At 42.9% G+C, this 19,026-nt stretch overlaps 1 protein-coding gene across 1 annotated transcript in view; it reads right to left on the reverse strand.

Annotated features, from left to right (window-relative positions):
• The window catches only part of LOC148509091 (sialic acid-binding Ig-like lectin 13), an 85,761-nt gene that overhangs the window by 10,438 nt on the left and 56,297 nt on the right, over positions 1 to 19,026 (reverse strand). The window lies entirely within an intron of this gene.

Genomic DNA, 19,026 nt, shown 5'->3' on the forward strand with positions numbered 1-19,026 from the left:
TTTCCGCTGATTTCAGCCCGCACCCCTCTGGGGCTGCGAGCTGAAATTGAGCGCTAGCAGCTGATCGCACCCGACAGGAGCAACAATAGAATAGCTCCGTCGGGTGCGAAGGGGGGAATAATCAATTGAATTCCGCCCTTTATGTTAAGTGGATAGTACCTCTGTTATGATACCTGATGAAATCCTGCACTGTCTAAACCAAAACAAAGTGTCCTTCACCAAAACACACACTTGTTTGTAGGTACTCAGCTGCTGCCTGGACTTCACACTTAAAATAATAACAGTGCAAGGAGCACAGGTATCAAAATATAGACATAGTATAATGGGAGTGCAGAATATGGTTGCTGAAAGCCATATTGTGATTAGTGATTTTATAAATGTATCAGGCAATAGATAATGGTCAGACATTAGAAGGTGGTCAGACATTTCATAAGGTGTTTTTGACAGAGAGAAGCAAAGGTCACTGTTCAGTTCTGTGACCAGACATACTTAATCCTGAGTCAATTTGGTATTACCTTCATCTTATCTGAAAGCATACACTATAAACACAGTTGTTTTTGAGATTGCTAACATTCATAACTAAGGCAACAGTGCCCCCTACTGTCTATTAATATGTATGTATATTTCCAAACATGACCTTTATACTTGTTAAAATGCTAATTTATGAGCTTTTTCCCTATTTAAGCTGTCATTTGTCAATATACAATTAGCCTATTGCTCAATGTATGAGATCCAGCTCCAAGGTGTTGGAGGGGCTCCTGGGAAGGAAACAATTTATGTTGTGAGTAGATGATCTGTCAAGCTAGTTAAGTGTTTATTATAATTTACTTTTTATTTTACTTTTAAATAAATGTCTTTTTAACTGATATTTGTTTGTATGGCTTGATTAATGTCTTAGTATCCAAAGAATCTTATCTCGTTCCACCAAGAACATTAATGGTGTCAGAGGGGGGAAACAAAGGGTTAATAGTCATAAATCTACTTAGAATGTATAGTCAATGGTTAAAAGGTTGTGCAAACCTATTGTAATTTGCTTTTACGGTTCAGTGTTGACCTGAAGGAATGCTCCTCTGTCTCATTTTAATGAGGGAGGTGTGACCTGATCAGTCACAGAGTGTATACTGTATGTCACAGTATATGTGCATGTTGTCTGTTTACTGTCGTTGTGTTACTGAAACAAACAAGGAAAAATTTATTTTACGTTTAAGAAATATTGTAACATTGAAAAACAGAAATTGGAAATTGAGCTGGCTGATTTCCACAGAAAGCATAATGTTGTTTTTCACTGCCTTTTATTGATGAGCATAAAAATAATGACATTTTGCATAGTCCCGTAGATGTTGTGAAGGGAGGAGGGAGTGTAAAATCTATACAGAAGAAATCAGTTGTGATAAGCAAGCCTGTCTCACAGATAGAGAGAGGAGACCTAAATCCACACTGTCTCCTGAATTCACAAGGGAGGTGTAGGGAGGGGATTCGATACTTAGCAACTGCTAGGGAGAGAGAAACAGAGCACTTCACAAACACAACTGTACTTGAGAGAAGTATTGATATTGCAGAAGATCTTGATAGTCACACATTGTTAGAACAAGAGTATGGTGCTGAATTGAATGGAAAGTAATGTGTGCAAGATGTGTTAGAAAATGAAGTTTCTGACCTACCATTGGTTTGTGATGAACTGAACAAGATTCAGAAACTGCCTGGGTGCCCATTAGAAAAGGTTGGGCTAAGTGATGATGGGGGGTTTATGATGCCCAGTGATGAATGGGAATTACCAAGAGCCAGGGGGTGGGAGATGGGGAGGATTGCAGAAAGACAGAAAACTGCCACCATGATGATATTTCTTCCCAGAGAGTTATTGTGAAGTTTCACAATAATGAAAATGAATTCTTTGAAATGACATTTATGGGTTATCAGCTATTGATGAGACAGTAGTGGTGGGAAACACACTGATACTGATAACCAGTGAGCCATCACATATGGCAATGCACAACTGTCTTGCACCCACAACATACCAACTGATAGGGGAAATGCTATTTGATAACAGAGAGGAACAGAGACAAATTTGGGATATAAACACTGGGTTTTGTATTGTAGAAAAGCTGTTTGTGAGTAATAAGAAAGATCAGACCCCAGTGTATATCCTGAAAAAAAACAAAATCAGTCAATAGTTTTAAATCAGCTGAAAGATGCACAGTCACCAACAACAACTACCAGACCTGACATGTCAATTGTGCATAACAAAGGAATGCAAAATCAGACTTTGATACATAGACGATGGTATATGGTACTTACAAGAAAGGATATGCGTCAAACGACAATTCCCTTACGTTGTACCAGTTATATCACAGCCGTCTGCTGGGCTTGTCAAGTTTAAACCGTTGTTGTCAATGATACCAGGACTGTATTATAGTGCTGTTTGCACCAATACTGAACTGTTATGGACTCTTTCTGTAGTAATGCAGCCATCTCTTCAGACTGTCAGGCAGAGCCATGAAGAAGAGAAGCTACCTCCTACAGCAAATAGGTGGGAGATGAGTTCAGGTGGCAGAGTCATATGCCAAATTAAAAGAAAACCAGCTGCAACTTATGTGGTTCACAGATGAATCAGCCACACGGACAATTTAAGGACACTGCTGGACAGCAGCAGCATTCCAGCCAGTTATCTGGGGTGGCACTGCCCTGTGCAACAATAGGCCTGTGTCAGTGGGCCATGTCAATGCCCACACTGGACTAGATGGCAATGAAGTTACGGAAGTACTGGTTCAAGGCAGAACAGTGGCACTTACCCCTGAGGAGTGAAGAGAACTGTACCATCTGGGAGCATGGGCTCCTGTGCAGTGTGACCACAGAGGAGCAGAAGGCCTGCATGCCTGGGCCCAGAGAAAGGGAATTCCCATGAAACAGATGATGCAAGAAACATCGTGGAGAAATGCGAAACAGGTCAGCTGTGGAACTACAAGGAAATGCTAACTGAAGACATGGGCTCTATATACAGAGGAGAACGAGCAGGACATGTATGGCAGATAGTTTTCATTGGCCCTGTGGCCGCTGGATGTGGGGGAGTCAAATTCTGCGGCACTGCGGTGGACACCTTCTCTTTGGTGATTGTCGCTCTCTCTCGTCCCTGAATGGTGTACAATTCAACTATGAAGGAGCTGATGTTACATTCCAGCAAGCCTTATTTTAAACCATGGACAGAGACAATGCAGAAAACTGTCACGTTTGACAAAGACAAACATCTTTGAGACATTGAGAAACTTTGAGCAAACACAGCAGGAGTACACTGGATGGTCATTTGCATTTCTTACGATCCACAAAACTGCCAGTGTGAATGTGTAAATGTTTTGTTTAGGGAACTGAAAAGTTCTATGATATATAGTTTAGATATTACAGTAGGATGTACAGTCTATCTTGTGAGCACTCTCACATAAGTCATCTGAAGGTGTAAAGTTTATAACTTCCAACAATGAGGACCGGGTGATAACAGGATGGTGCGCTGAAAGGTTATGGTGAGGTGGATACATGCCCAGTAGTGGAGGCAATACCTTTGGAGTGGGAGAATCAGGACTCATACATGTGGTGTCTGATGACACAATGCTCATAAGAACTGCCTGTTGTTAGTTTTTACCTGCCGCTTGTAATTATCCTCATGACCACCATTAAGGGCATTTGACAGTTTTTTAATGTGTGTCTTTTTTTTTGTGCTATGTATATTTTTTTCTGTTTTTATTACATGTGTGGCTGAGACACATGATTAAAATGCTGTATTGCACTATATGTATTTCTCTGTTTCTTTTGGGTTGGAATTTACCATACACCCTATACATGAGGAATTAATATGAGAGAGGAGGTTGGTATAACTGTACACTGCTGATCGAGTCTTTGTTGGACCACAGAGGATGACATTCATGTGGAGTTTTGATGAACATTGGTGGACGTTACACCTTCAGGTTACTTACGTGAAAGCGCTCACAAGACAATTACTCATTTTTTTCCTGTGATGTATGCATATGGAGTGAGATTATTGTCGTTGAGCTGCAGGTCACCTGCACATTCGGAAAAAACACCTTCTTATCATTGTTCATTAACCACTTGCCTGGCATGGATGTAATTTTCTGCCAACACCAGGCAGTTCTTTATCTGTACTGGACGTAAAATTTTGACCAGAGAGATAAACATGAGGGTGGCTGCAGGAAGAGAATCATCCCGCAGCTGCTGCTCTCAGAGGGACCTTCCGGTCCCTCTGCTTGCCAGCACCCTCTCCCCCTCTGTCTGCTGTGCTGCCGATCACTGCTGATCGGTCAGCAAAGAAGGACCCCCTACAAAGCGCCTGCAAAACTGAGCAGCCGCTGGGGAAAAGTAAGTTTAACCTCACCCTAATGCCTCTAACATACCTGGTTCCTGTATCCAGTCTCTAATTGAACAGCGTGATGGTCGCAATGTTTACGATGTTTCCAATGTTCCGTTATTTTGAAAACAGATTTTTTTTTTTACAAATCTTAAAAAAAAAAAAACGTTTTTTTTTTTTTTTTTTTCATGAAACCATTTTGGATAAGTTAAAATGGATTTTCCTCACCTAATTCACTCATAAAATTTTGGAGCGGTTTTTGGAAAAAAATTGTCGGTTAAGGATGTATATCTGGTTTATTACAGTATAGCAGATGATTAAATAAAATGTTTACAGTTTGTTTAGTAAGATTTAACAAGGGTTAAGGTGCAGATTTTGCTGTTAAGCAAATACACTGAAACATTTAAGTAGAAAATTATATCTATAGGACTAATGTATTATGTTGTATTAGATATTGAGACTCACCCTGTTTCTTCCTTCTTTCAGGATGTATTATCAATAAAGATGATGTCCATTATGTTTATCCATGAGAGACAGTGCCAGATGACAACAGGGGACAGACTGTTAAATTGCATGGGGTCTCCCACAGTGCAAGGGTGGGGTGATATTGACTATTACAACTGGAATGTGGTGTGATCTAACAGAGGACAATTTCAGATACCATCAAGGATTGAATAATGTCCAAGTGTCAGATGATTGTGTTTGTACATGTATGGTGAAAAGTTAAATAATGTAATGGTAATGGAATTTTAACACAAGGGGGTTTTACACACAGGCATTTGTTATATGTTACCTGATAATGTGTATTACCTTAGAGGTAGAAAGATAAATGAATGAATGCCTTCTACATCATAAAACCAATGGTGGATTGTAATGGGAGTGCAGAAAATGGTTGCTGAAAGCCATATTGTATGTAGTGATTTTATAAATGTATCGGGCAATAGATAATGGTCAGACATTAGAAAGTGGTCAGACATTGCATAAGGTGTTTTTTTTGACAGAGAGAAGCAAAAGGTCACTGTTTAGTTCTGTGACCAGACACAGTTAATCCTGAGTCAATATGGTCTTACCTTCATCTTGTCTGAAAACATACACCATAAACACAGTTGTTGTTGAGATTGCCAACATTCATAATTAAGGAAACAGTGCATCCTACTGTCTATTAATATTTATGTATATTTACAAACATGACCTTTATACTTGTTAAAATGCATATGTATGAGTTTTTTCCCTATATAAGCTGTCATTTGTCAGTATATAATCAGCCTATTGCTCAATGTATGAGATCCTGCTCCAAGGTGTTGGAGGGGCTCCTGGGAAGGAAACGATTTATGTTCTGAGTAGATGATCTGACAAGCTAGTTAAGTGTTTATTATCATTTACTTTTTCGTTTACTTTGTAATAAATGTATTTTTAACTGATATTTGTTTGTATGGCTTGATTGATGTCTTTGTATCCATATAATCTTATCTTCTTCCACCACAAACACATAGGAATGAGACTCTCTAGAAACTCATATAGGAATCTACACCTAGATTCTCAGGAGGTCTCCTATCTAGGAATAAACCCTTACTACTTAGCATCCCAAACTAGACAGAAGAAGTCTGTCTAAAGTGAATTGATGTAGTAAAACAAATAGCACTCCTAAAGAGTGAGTACCAGAACACTCATGAAGTAAGAAAAATAGAACTCCTAAAGAGGGATTACCAGAATACTCTTTTGCAGTTAACATCACTGCAAGCTGTAGTGATAACAGACAAGTGTTCAAATCAGCTACTTATAATTAATCAGCTAACAAAAGGGTATGCAGTTACATTTGATCTACAATTTAAAATATATATATTCTTAAGCAATAGTAATAATTTCAGACTGATAATTCAATAATCATGAGAGTAATTGTAAAACTCAGTAATTTCTTTAGATATACAGCAAACTGCAGGATAAGACATTTCAAAACACATGGACTATCCATAGTAGTATATTAGCCAGGTGTACATCAGTTAGAAATAATGTGTAATAGAATGTACCCAGAATCCTAAGCAGATGAATAAACCAGCAATCCTTCCTAGGCAGGTTGCAAACAGCTAGAACCAGGGACCAGGCAAGACATGGAACCCTGTGGGAGACTCAGCCAGAACAGAACAACCCACACAGGCCCAAGAGCCAACACCTGATTAAAACTCCTGGCAAACCAATCACAGTTGACCAGGCCAATGCCCAGGCTGACATCATCATAACAGGTGAACAAGTCAGCAACAATTCCAATGCCTCAGTCTAGACTCAACCAGCAGTGTACAGTTATACCAACCTCCTCTAACACTTTAAAATTTACATAAAAAGGAAGCCTTAATATGTTATTATACCACATTCCTGCATTGACCATGTTATTGTATCATTTTTTATAGACACTCAACCCATATTCAACATTGATCAGGCAATTGGATAAGTTTGTTTTTCAAAGTCACTGGGAAGAATTAAAAAAAAATGATAGTAGAGGTGATGATTTTCCTGGTTAGGATCAAAGGAGACTATGACCCTGGAGATTGCTATTCATGTTCAGCTAGACTACCCAAGAATATTAAAATGGACTTTCTTCCGGTATCAGCTGCATTGGGTGGCTGGTTCACCACAACAGCATATCTGGGGTAAGCCCCCTAACATGATGAGATTTCATGACCTGTTACCTGCCAATCTAGTGGCATCTAAATAAAGACATACAAAATGTTTGAAGATCTCAGTTGGCCATGGATAGCAAGATCTAAGCAACAACAAAGAGGTCATACATCAATACTGATTGATTTAGCTGTGTATATTATTTCCAATGTTAGTTGGAATTCATGTTTTTTAATGTTTCAAATAGTTGTCAAGTTTGGAATCTATTTTGGTGCCTATATATTCATTACTGTTCAACAATCTTTTTGTGAGCTATTATCTCAAAACTTCCCTGATACTAAGCCCTTATTTAATCACAATATTCCATCTCAGTAGGGGCTCCACTCAACAGCTAAATCTCAAACTGCATAAAGGTGAATGTATAATGTGCCATGTAGCCCATGAGCCAGGATAAGGCTTGCACCAGGCTACTGGCTCCATGCTGGTGCCAGTTTGTTGGTTCTCTAGTGTTCAACTTCTTTTTGTTTCCCTCCCCACCTGCTCTCAGGATGTCCAACATAGCTTTTTACTCTTCCACAGGCTCTTATTTTGGATCCTCATGAGTGCTCCCTTCCCTCCTCAGCCCAGTGGACCCCCCCCCTCCCCCAATTGTTATAACAGCACTACTATTCCAGGATTGTTTCCAGAACAGTCCCCTGTTGTTTTGCAGAATGGTTCATTTACCTGAGTTCCAATATTATCTAAAAACCTATATTTCATATGCATTTGGGTGACAGGTTATAGAAGAGTTTTATAAATCTACAGTAACTTCCTTTCACATGCACGATAGTAAGAGCTGCTTTTGCAGCTGGCCAAAGAAAACCCACATTGTCCATACTGTATGTTGTTTATTATTCTGAGCATACAGTAGGTGCTCCAAGCAGCATGTAGCATATTCCTAAATTATGAGAAAATGATTAACTGGCTGCAAATTGTTTGCTTCCTGCATGAGAAACTAATCTATCCTAGACATTAGTATTAAGCACTAATTAAATACATGTGTGTTCTAGGTCTGTAATGTGTCTTATCTTCCAGATATCCACTAATTGTAACTGATTAGATATCTAATCAATCACAAATTGACCCATTCTAACAGAGTTGATACCACTATGTTGAAATCTCCTCCTGTTATTAAATTTGAATCCAGGTTGCTATGAGGGCTGCTAAAATGCAGACTATATCAAGCTAGAAATGTAGGAAATTGGCCATGTTAGCTAATAACATCCAGGGCTGCCAACACCTCTGCCAGGCCACAGGACTGGAAGAGGTCATGGCCAACTCAGGGAGGTGTTGTCAGATCCCCTCCTTGCACAAAAGAAAAAATATAATATGTTCATGGCTGCGTGGAGGAGAGCTCCGGTGTCCAGGGGTGAGAACAATGGTGATTGCACATCATGCAGGGAAAGAGAGGACTGACTGCTGCAGCATGTGTGCTGGGCTACGGAGAGAGAGGCTACTTCAGCAACAGTCAAACCTCTCTCTCCCTGTCCAAAGTAAGTACTGCATCCTCCAGTCAAGGGGGGTGCAAGACCCTTCTTTAACAGGCCCAGGCAAAAGTATACTCACTCCCCCCTCTCCGCACCCCTGATGCTATCTTCACAGGATGTGATCCATTGTTGCCTATGTGCAACATTCTGCAAAAATTCTCTGCTCACACAAGCATAGTTAGCAGACCACGCATGTACAGTAGCGGTATCAGGTTCCAAATCTGGAAGCAAAATTATCAAATTAGTTATAATTTTCCCTACTGGAGCCCCTGTCCCTCGATTTGTTTTTTCTACTTTTTGGTTAGGGTATAGTTAGAATACCAACAGCCAGGATGCAGTCTGTATAAATCCCGGCATCAGAATCTGGACCTAGGACTAAATATAGGCACCTAAATCCTGACGCTAGCTTACATATTGACAACAGGGAATCCCAACAGGCGGCATCCAGAATGAAGGGGGATTAGGTTTAGGCACCACGGGGGGGAGGGTTAGGCTTTGGGAGGGGGTGTTAGGGTTAGGGACCACTGGGGGGGGTTAAAGGTAGGCACCACTGGGAGGATTAGGTTTAGTAGACACTAATGGGGAGGGTTAGGGTGTGGGGTGAGGAGGGTTTGGTTTAAGCACAAAGAAGGGAGAGTTAGGGGGAGAAGGGGGGAGGGTTAGTATACTTACCTGACCTGTTGGAATACCAAGCATCGGGATGCTGGTGTCAGCATTTTGACAGAAGGCATCCTGAATGCTGGTATTTCATACCCAACCCTTTGGGCAATATCTTTTTTCATATTGCCTTGATAAACAGTGATAAGAATTATAATTATTGGGACCTTTTTCCGATAATTAATAAATATGCCCCATGAAACAAAAGTATGAAATGCAACAATAACCAATGAGCCTGCAATACCATAATCCCAGTGAAGAATATATGAAATGATGAAGCACACAGTACTGTATAATATTGTAGAAAACAATGAAACTTGGTCATCACTATGAAACTGAGGGCCTGATTCAGAGCCAGACGCTCTGACAAGAGCGCTCGCTCTGAATCAGGGCCGTCCTACGTAAAATTGGAGCAGCCTCCTGGCTGCCCGCATAGCTGTGGGTGACCACCCACAGCTTATGTGAGCGGCCAAAAAGATGGTCGCGATGGTCAAAACCATCGCTACCATCGGGCTTGCGACGAGACCCTTGTGGTAGGGTCTCGTTGGCCGCAAGCCAGGAGTCCTTTTGGTTCTATCAGAGGCAAAAACACTCCAACTGACATCACTAGTGATGTCAGTGGGGCCGGACCCAGACGGTAGGCGTTCCCATGGGAATGCCTCCGTCTGGGCAGCCATGCCCCCAGCACGCCCACCAAAGGGGACGTGCTGTCACTCACCATCGACAGCATGCCCCCTTTGGTGCGAGACCTGGAGTGATGGCTTCCTCATCGCTATCCGGATCTCGCGCATGCGCACTTGGGCATCATCGACCCGCTTCAGGCCCTGAATACAATAAGGTTGTAATAAAGAGAAGTCCAACTCAAGTTCTCATAATTATATAATTGTTACATCTTACTTACTTAAAATACAGACACGGAAAAGAGAGAAGACTCTAAACCACACAAGTCCATTAATATTTAATGTTAAATACATCTATTTTGTTCAAACCCCTAATACTCAATTTCATAAAATTTACTTAAAATTTGTGTATGGACCACAGGTGGTGCTATCACTGACAACAACTGTGACACATATCCATATACAAGAACTAGAAATGTGTGTCATTTATTGATGCACACATGTAAAATATAACTTTTATTATTTACTTTAAAATTAAACAGAAATAAGAATAGTCAGTGAAATATATAAAAAAGAAAATGTGAATAAAAGTCAAGAAATGTGTTTAAAAGAATCCATGCCATGTGGGTTCCAAAACTGACTGACTATGTACTGCATATACTGCACTCTGTTCTCACTTAGTTATGTACCACTGTATCAGAAACACATATATTTCTAATCCGAATTAGGTACAATTAAGCATCTAGGGCCCTCATTCAGAGCCGTACGCTCTGAGCAGAGCGCACGCTCTGAATGAGGGCCGGGCTCCATGAAAATGGAGCGTCCTCCTGGACGCTCGTATAGCTGTGGGTCACCACCCACAGGCTATACGAGCGTGCACTTTGATGGCCGCGATGGTCGTGACCATCGCGACCATCGAAATTGCGAGCGGGAGCCTGCGGTTGAGGTTTTCAACCGCAAGCTCCGGAGTGATTTTGGCTCTATCAGAGCCCAAATCACTCCCAGTGACATCACTAGTGATGTCAGTGGGCCGGCTTTTGACGGGAGGCGTTCCCGTGGGAACGCCCCCGTCAGGGAGGCACGCCCCCGGAACGCCTACCAAAGGGGGCGTGCTGTCAATCAACATTGACAGCACGCCCCCTTTGATCGGACACAACGAGCGAAGGACTTTCCTTCGCTCGTCGCGTCTGGCGCATGCGCACGACGGAGCTCCCTCCGTCGTGCGCATGCTCAGTCCATAACATCGACCCACTTGCGAGCGGACAGCCGCTCGCGAGTGGGTCTGAATCAGGCCCTATGTTAGTTTTGTACTCAAACTTAAATAAGCATTGAAATTCTGATCATTAAGGCTGACACTTTAATGAACATGTTCCTTGCGCAATGCAGATATTGTATGTCATCACATCTTGTGGTTAACTGCAGATACAACACTCTCACAGAGTGAGATTGCTGTCACTTACAAAATGGTGGAGCTGCTAATTCACAGAATTGTGTGCTCATTGGAATACACACATGCAGTCTATGCAACTGAGGTCTGAGCAGTAATGTGGCACACACATTCCACTCAGTGCCCACTATCTTTCCATTCAGTCACTACAACAATCCCACTGGGTTCCAATATCATTCTCACCCCATACATCCATCTCATTCAGAATAAACATTCAGCTCCCTAATTGCTAAAACTATTATACTCTGTCTATGCATGTACATTTTATTCCCCTGTAGGCCTCCATGCTGCTATATATTCCCCAATCCCTACTGCACTGTGGTCTCCCAACTGTGCTCGTCTGTATTCCCTCATCCACACCAATCTGTCTTTCCCCATCCATGCCACACTGCCTTTTTGCATCTGTTCCACTACATTTCCTTCGATCTGCCCCACTAACTTATCCCAAGCCACGCTGCTCTGTCTTCCCCTCATCCATGCCACTATTTATTCCTCCATCAGCACCACTCTGTCCCCCCAACCGTGCCACTCTGACTTCTTCCCTCTCCACCTGCACCAATCTGTCTTCCTGTCTGTTGTTTGTTATCCCATTTGTGCTAGTCTGTATTCCCTCATCTGCGCCAATCTGTCTTTATCCATCTGCACTGCTCTGTATTCCTGTGTCCATGCAACTCTGTACCCCCATCCACATCCCTTTGTCCCCCCAAACTGTGCCACACTGTCTCCCCCTATCTGCGCTGCTGTCTCCCCTCCATCCACACCACTGTTTTCCACCCATCTGCATCACTTTGGCACCCCCCATCTGTATTGCTTAATCTTCCCCCTTTTCCATGCTTTTCAGTCTCCCCCATCCACACTGCTCTGTCTCCACCTCCCATCCACAACACTCTTTTCCCATCTGCACAGCTCTATCTTCTGCCCAGACCTCAGTTGCATAGACTGCATGTCTGTATTCCAATGAGCACACAATTCTGTGAATTAGCAGCTCCACCATTTTGTGAGTGACAGCAATCTCACTCTGTGAGAGTGCTGAACCTGCAGTTAACCACAGGGTGTGATGACATACCATATCTGTATTATGCAAGGAACACGTCCATTAAGGTGTCAGCCTTAAAGATCAGAATTTCATTACTTTTTTTGTTTGAGTGGCAGAATTTCAATAAGTTTTTTAAAATTTCAGATCATGTCTAAGAAGCCTTAATGGGACACGTGAAGGTTTTTGTCTATGAAATGTCATCGCTTTTCTATAATTTATAAACCAGCAGGGATGGGAACAGCAAACTGGGCCACCAGCAGGAGAGAAGGGCAACAAAATGGTATGCTAGCGCTGGTTTTGGAGGGAACAGCACACAGGGGATGTTTCAGTGGTGCAGAGAGAGGGAGATGGCTACAGGGGCAGGCTGCAGGTGTGCAGGTCAGTGGCAGCAGCGGGGCAGTGCACAGGGGCAGCAGTGTACATGAGTACAAATTGCTAAAACATGTCATCGCGTATTCTGCAGTGCAGCAGCAAATGACACATTCGCGGCTCATTAGTTGTCCTAGAAGATGGGGGATGTGTCCTTGGCAATAGTCAACAGGATGAATTTGCGCTTATTTATCCTGCCAGACTGCGCTTATTTGAAGGAGACTCTTATAAGGATTTTCTGAATCCAGCAGATGGTGCGGATATTTGAATGAAGAATCCCAAGATTTAGCTGATGACATTACAAATACATTTTCAGAATGACTTTAAACTTCTCACTAGTGTTGTCTTCTTTGATTCTTTTGATAAGGAATTGCTTAGGTAATTGTTGTTAACCTGACCATTTCTAAGTATATGATAGTCTCTACATCCTGAAAATGTTTGTTTGCTATTCATAAGCACACCAAGAAAACTTTGTTATTGTTCTTGGTATTCATACTGCTTCAGTTCTCACTAAAACTTATTCCATTTTGATTAATTAGCCTATAAGAACCAATGTTATTTATGAATCTCAGTCTTAAATAATTAAAGTGTCTATTAGTATACTAGATTTATATTATCTAAATGTTACTATAGTGTTTCTTTTTTATAGCCTGCTCTAGGTGCCGGATATCAAAACATTATCACTGTTTGCTATATGGAGTAGCAGTAGGATCTCTACCAGGGGCGCCAAGAGGGGGGGGGGAGCGGGTACAGTTTACCTGGGCCCGGGCTTCCAGAGGGGCCCGGCAGGGGCCCGGCGGGGGCCCGGGTCTGGCGCCACCCCCCCTCACTTCCTCCCTCCCTCCCTCTGCAGCAGCCCAGCACACAGCGTGTGCTGGACTGCAGCGGGAGATTGCTTGCGGCTGCTAAGTAGCAGCCACAGCAATCTCCTTTGCCTGAAGGGGGGAGCGATCACACTGATTGTGTCCCCCCCTGGCTTTGCGCCGGGCTGAGGGGCTCACCGCGCCCCCTCCCGCGGCGCTGCAAAAAAATCTCTTTTTTTTCAAGGGGGCGTGGTCACGCCTCCTGAAATTAGGCCACGCCCCCCTCTTTACCGGGGCCCGGCATGGCTCTCTACGCCCCTGATCTCTACCCCAGAAAAATTCAATACTATCTCTGCTTATTGCAGTTAATATTGTTTCTAAAATGTTATGGTTCACAATTTACGGAAGATCTCAGGATGAGAGAGCTGTCCTGACTTCCCCTAGGGGATTGTTCTCAGGATACTCTCTTGCCTCATTATCATTCATACTTCTGCTAATTGCAATTTTGTGTTTTTTCATGTTTATCTGATCTCCCCCCAATTCCTTATGTTTCTCTCCTCTCCCTTTTATCCTACCCCACCTTACTTATCAAGATTTATTTGCCATGGATTGGATCAGAGTCTTCGCCCAATTCGTCTTAAGGTGGAAATCCACTTACTGATTAAAATGAGCAATTGAACAATAACGATATAGTTATCGTTCAATCGTTCATTAATTGTGCACAAATTGGGCATGAAAATGTCGGAAACGACCAGCAATGCATGCTCCTGCTGGTTGTTTCCAACATCAATCAGCGCCTAAACATGCTGGTCAATCTACCAATAACAACAGATTGACCATGTTCAGGGATGAGGGAGGGTACCTACACTGAACGAAATATCATTCAGTGTAGGCACTATAGGGAATGAGGAACAACTGTACGATTACAATGTCATAATCATACTGTCTTTCCTTAGTGCCTATTGGATAAGTACACCCGACTATGACAGACCTTAAAGCGGGCTCCTGGAACATTGGAGGTATCAACTCTTCTGCAAGCACCGTAAGATACTTTGAGACCTTACTGAAATGCACATCAACATAGCCTTCTTGCAAAAACCTCACCTTATTCCACAAGAAATGGCTAAACTTCAAATGTTAAAATGGTCCATCAAAGCAGCTGCCCCGAAATGTTGTGCAAAAAATATCTGAATCTATCAGTTTCTTCTCTCCTCTCAGATCCAGAAGGTCGTTATGTAATTGCCTCCGTATCCATTTCCAATGTTAATTTCACATTATGTATAGTTTATACCCCCAATCAATACTCCAAACCTTTCTTCCAAAATCTATTAGCAAAACTTGCTCCATATAGTCATTCATCTCTTATGGTCTGTGGCGATTTTAATTTTATTATTATTATTATTATTATTATTTATTGATATGGTGCCACAAGTGTTCCGCGGTGCCTTACAAAGTACATAGACAAATAAGTAACCAGTGGCTTACAATACAATACAATACAATACAGTACATGGATAATAAACATTGCTATATTAGCGACCTTTACACCCACATAAGCAGCCAAGTGTTAGTTGCCCTAGTGGGGAGTAAGATAAATTAAATTACAGTAGGGAGAAGCACAAGAGGGTAGATTGCTCTGCTCGAAAGAGCTTACATTCTTTAAGGGAGGAGAAGACAAACAGGAGTGACACAGAATGGGGTAGGCGGGGAGAAAGGAAGATGTAGCAGCAAGTTAGGATGAGAGCTGGAAGGCATTAATGAAGTAGTGGGTCTTAAGGGCTCGTTTGAAAGATTGTAGAGAGGTGCAGAGTCTGATGGGGAGAGGGAGGGAGTTCCAAAGGTGGGGAGCAGCACAGGCAAAATCTTGGAGGCAGTAATCAATTGGTATGAAAGGAGGCGTGTATTAAGTGAATGAAGAGGGCAGACAGAAGAGTGAAGGGAGATGAGATCATAGATGTAAATGGGAAAGTGAGTGTGAGAACCTTGAATTGGGTTCTGATAGGGAATGGGAGCCAATGAAGGGCTTGCAAAAGAGGGGAGGCAGATGTAGAGCATTTGGAGAGGAAGATGAACCGAGCAGCAGCATTGAGCACAGACTAGAGAGGAGAGAGATGGGATTTGGGGAGGCCAGCTAGGAAAAGGTTACAGTAGTCCAATCTGGACATGACCAGTGAATGTACGAGGGTTTTGGTAGCATCCTGGGTGAGAAAGGGTCTGATCTTGGAAATATTCTTGAGATGGAAACGACAGGACTGTGAGAGGTTCTGAATGTGTGGTTTGAAGGAGAGGGAAGAGTCCAGATGACTCCAAGACAACACACTTTGGGACTAGATGAGATAGTTATGCCATCTATTAATAAATAAATAGAGGGTCATGATGTTATGTGGGAGGGTGGGAAGACTAACAGCTCAGTCTTACACATATTAAGTTTGAGAAATCGCAGGGACATCCAGGAAGAGATAGCAGAGAGACAGTTAGAGATACAAGTAAGTAGAGAGGGCGAAAGATCAGGTAAGGAAAGGTAGATCTGAGTATCGTCAGCATAGAGATGATAATGGAGGTCAAAAGAGCTGATGAGGTTACCTAGAGAGGATGTATAGAGAGAGAATAGGAAAGGTCCAAGAACAGAACCTTGGGGAACACCTACTGTAAGAGGCTGAAGGGGGGAGGAGTCATCGTAAGAGGAAACAGAGAAGGAACGGTCGCAGAGGTAGGAGAACAGCCAGGAGAGAGCAGTGTCAAGTAGACAAAGGGAGTGAAGGATATGCATCAGTAGAGGGTGGTCCACAGTGTCAAAAGCAGCAGAGAGGTCAAGGAGAATGAGCAGGGAGTAGTGGCCCTTGGATTTGGCAGTAAGGAGGTCGTTGCTGACTTTTGTGAGGGCAGTTTCAGTGGAGTGGAGAGAACGGAAGCCAGACTGAAAAGGTCAAGGAGGGAGTGGGAGTAAAGAAATGTGTTGAGGCGGTTGCAAACAATACGCTCAAGGAGTTTGGAGGCAAAAGGGAGGAGAGAGATTGGTCAGTAGTTAGAGAGAATTTTAGGATCAAGGTTAGGTTTTTTTAAGAATGGGGGAGACAAGGGCATGCTTGAATGCAGAAGGAACAGTGCCAGAAGAGAGGGAGAGATTAAAGAGGTGAGGAAGATGGGAGCAGGCAGAAGGAGAGAGGTAGCAGAGGAGGCGGGAGGGAATAGGGTCAAGGGTAGAGGTGGAAGGGGGGGGGACTGGATAAGGGCCTTAACTTTTCCAGTCACAGGGGAGAAGGATGGGGAGGGGTTATCCTTGAAAGGAGGAGGTGGAGAGCAGGGGGACTGGTTGGATATGATGTCCTGAACATATGGAATCAATTTTAGATGTGAAATATGTAGCAAAGTCAGTGGCAGAGAGCAAGGAAGGGAGACTTGGAGGGGGTGGGCAGAGGAGGGAGTTGAAGGTGGAAAAGAGACTCTGGGGATTTGAGGACAGGGAGGAGATGAGAATCTTGAAATATAACTGTTTAGAGAGGGAAAGGGCAGCACTGTAGGATGACAGCATGAATTTGAAATGGAGAAAATCTGCCTGAGAGTGTGATCTTCTCCCCTGATGCTCGGCGGTTCGTGAACATTTTTGCAGGTATCTGGTGCATTTGGAGTGCCAGGGTTGAGGTGTGGATTTGCGAGGGTGAGTAGTGATTGCCGGAGCAACAGAGTCAAGAGCAGAAGTAAGGGAAGCATTATATAGGGAAACAGCTTGTTCAGCTCAGGAGAAAGAGAGGATAGGGGAGAGAAGTGAGTCAAGTAGGAAAGAAAAGAAAGCAGTATCGATAGCTTCAATGTTACAATGTTACACTTAGTGATGGTGGCTTTCGGAGGTAGACAAGGGGAAGAGATGGATAGGTTAAAAGAGAGGAGGTGATGGTCAGAGAGGGGGAATGGAGAATTGGAGTAGGCAGAAATATCCCAATGGTGAGTGAATACCAGATCAAGCAAATGCCCACTCTCATGGGAGGGTGAGGAGGTCCATTGAGAGAGGCCAAATGAGGAAGTAAGGTGAGTAGTTTGGAGGCAGCAGATTCTGTGGAGATATCAATAGGAATAATGAAGTCACCGAGGATAATAGAGGGAAGGTTTGAGGAGAGAAAATGAGTGAGCCAGGAAGCGAAGTTGTCAAGGAATATGAGGGAGGGCCAGGGGGATGGTAGATGACAGCTACTCTGAGGAGTACTGGTTGGAAGAGGCGTATAGCATGAACTTCAAACGTGGAAAATGTAAGGGATGGTTCTGATGGTATATGTTGGTATGAGTAAACAGGGGATAGAAGCACCCCAACACCACCCCAATGGCGACCCCAAGGCCTGGGGGTGTGGGAGAAGGTGAGGCCCCCATAAGAGAGAGCTGCAGGAGAAGTGGTGTCAGAGGGTAAAACTCAGGTTTCAGTAATAGCAAGGAGATTGAGGGAGTTGGAGATGAAAAGGTCATGGGTGGGGCCCAGTTTGTTACAGACTGATCTGGCATTCCAGAGGGCACAGGATAGAGTGAAAGAGTTGATAGGAGAGATGTGAATGAGATTATCAGGGTTGCAATAGCGTGGAGATGAGATTACTTTGGGAGAGCAAGATGAATAGAGTGTAGGGATCATGCGTGCTCCTGTGCTAGGAGGGGACCCTGTAGGAAGTGGGCAGGGAGGGAAATTAAGGAGACGTGGATGAAAGTGGGGCGAAGTGACAGGGAGATAAGTAAGGGTGGAGAAATTAGCAGTGGGGTAGTAGCATCCTTGGGGGTATAAGAGAAAGGAAATGGTGTAATGGTAGTAGAGGGGGAGGAAAGCAGAGAGAGAAGGGGAGATAGGAGGAGGTGGAGGAGACCAGGGGCAAAGGACAGTGGTGGAATTAGAGGGCAGAACAAAAGATTAGTTAGAAACTGAGTGAAGGGAGGAGTTGAAGACAACATGGTCATGGTAAGGATGAGGTAAAGTGTCAGCACAACAAAAAATATATTATTGAGTTTTGAAAAAGTGGAGATTAGATGGGAGCAGAAATTGAATTTTAGAGTAGAGAGTGGTAGTAGCTAGATGATGTAAGACTAGGAAAAAGAGCTAAGGTATAAGGACATTATTAGAGAGTTAAGCTGATATTAACAGCATTCAGTAAGATTATCTGTTAAGCATAAAGGCAGCACAAATAGTAGCAAGTGATGCCCGAAGTATTTGTAGCAACCAGAGTTCAGTGTTGAAAGTCCAGGTTATGCAGTCAGCAGGAACTTGTAGCAGTGAGATTTTGAAATCACCTTTGTTGTTGGTTTTTCTCCAAATATTGATTCATTTTTTTAGAATTTATTTCACATTTCTAGACAGATCTCCCTGCTCTAATTCACTCCCTAAGTTAGGCACTTCTTCCCACAGAGAAAGAGTTTTTTTGTTTGTCTGCAGCCCATCATACTTTCTCTAGGATAGACTACATATTAATTTCAAATTCTCTACTCTCAATGGTCTCCATGTCCAACATGGAACCTATAACCTTATCAGACCATGCGCTTATTTGGACTGGTCTTCATGTATCCACCAATAGAGGCCCTACTCACCAATGGCAATTTCCTTCCTACCTAGCCAATTCTCTCTCTTTTCATAAC

Source organism: Taudactylus pleione, unplaced genomic scaffold (assembly GCF_031769625.1).
Source record: "Taudactylus pleione unplaced genomic scaffold, aTauple2 ptg000332l, whole genome shotgun sequence".
In the NCBI taxonomy this organism is placed as follows: domain Eukaryota; kingdom Metazoa; phylum Chordata; class Amphibia; order Anura; family Myobatrachidae; genus Taudactylus; species Taudactylus pleione.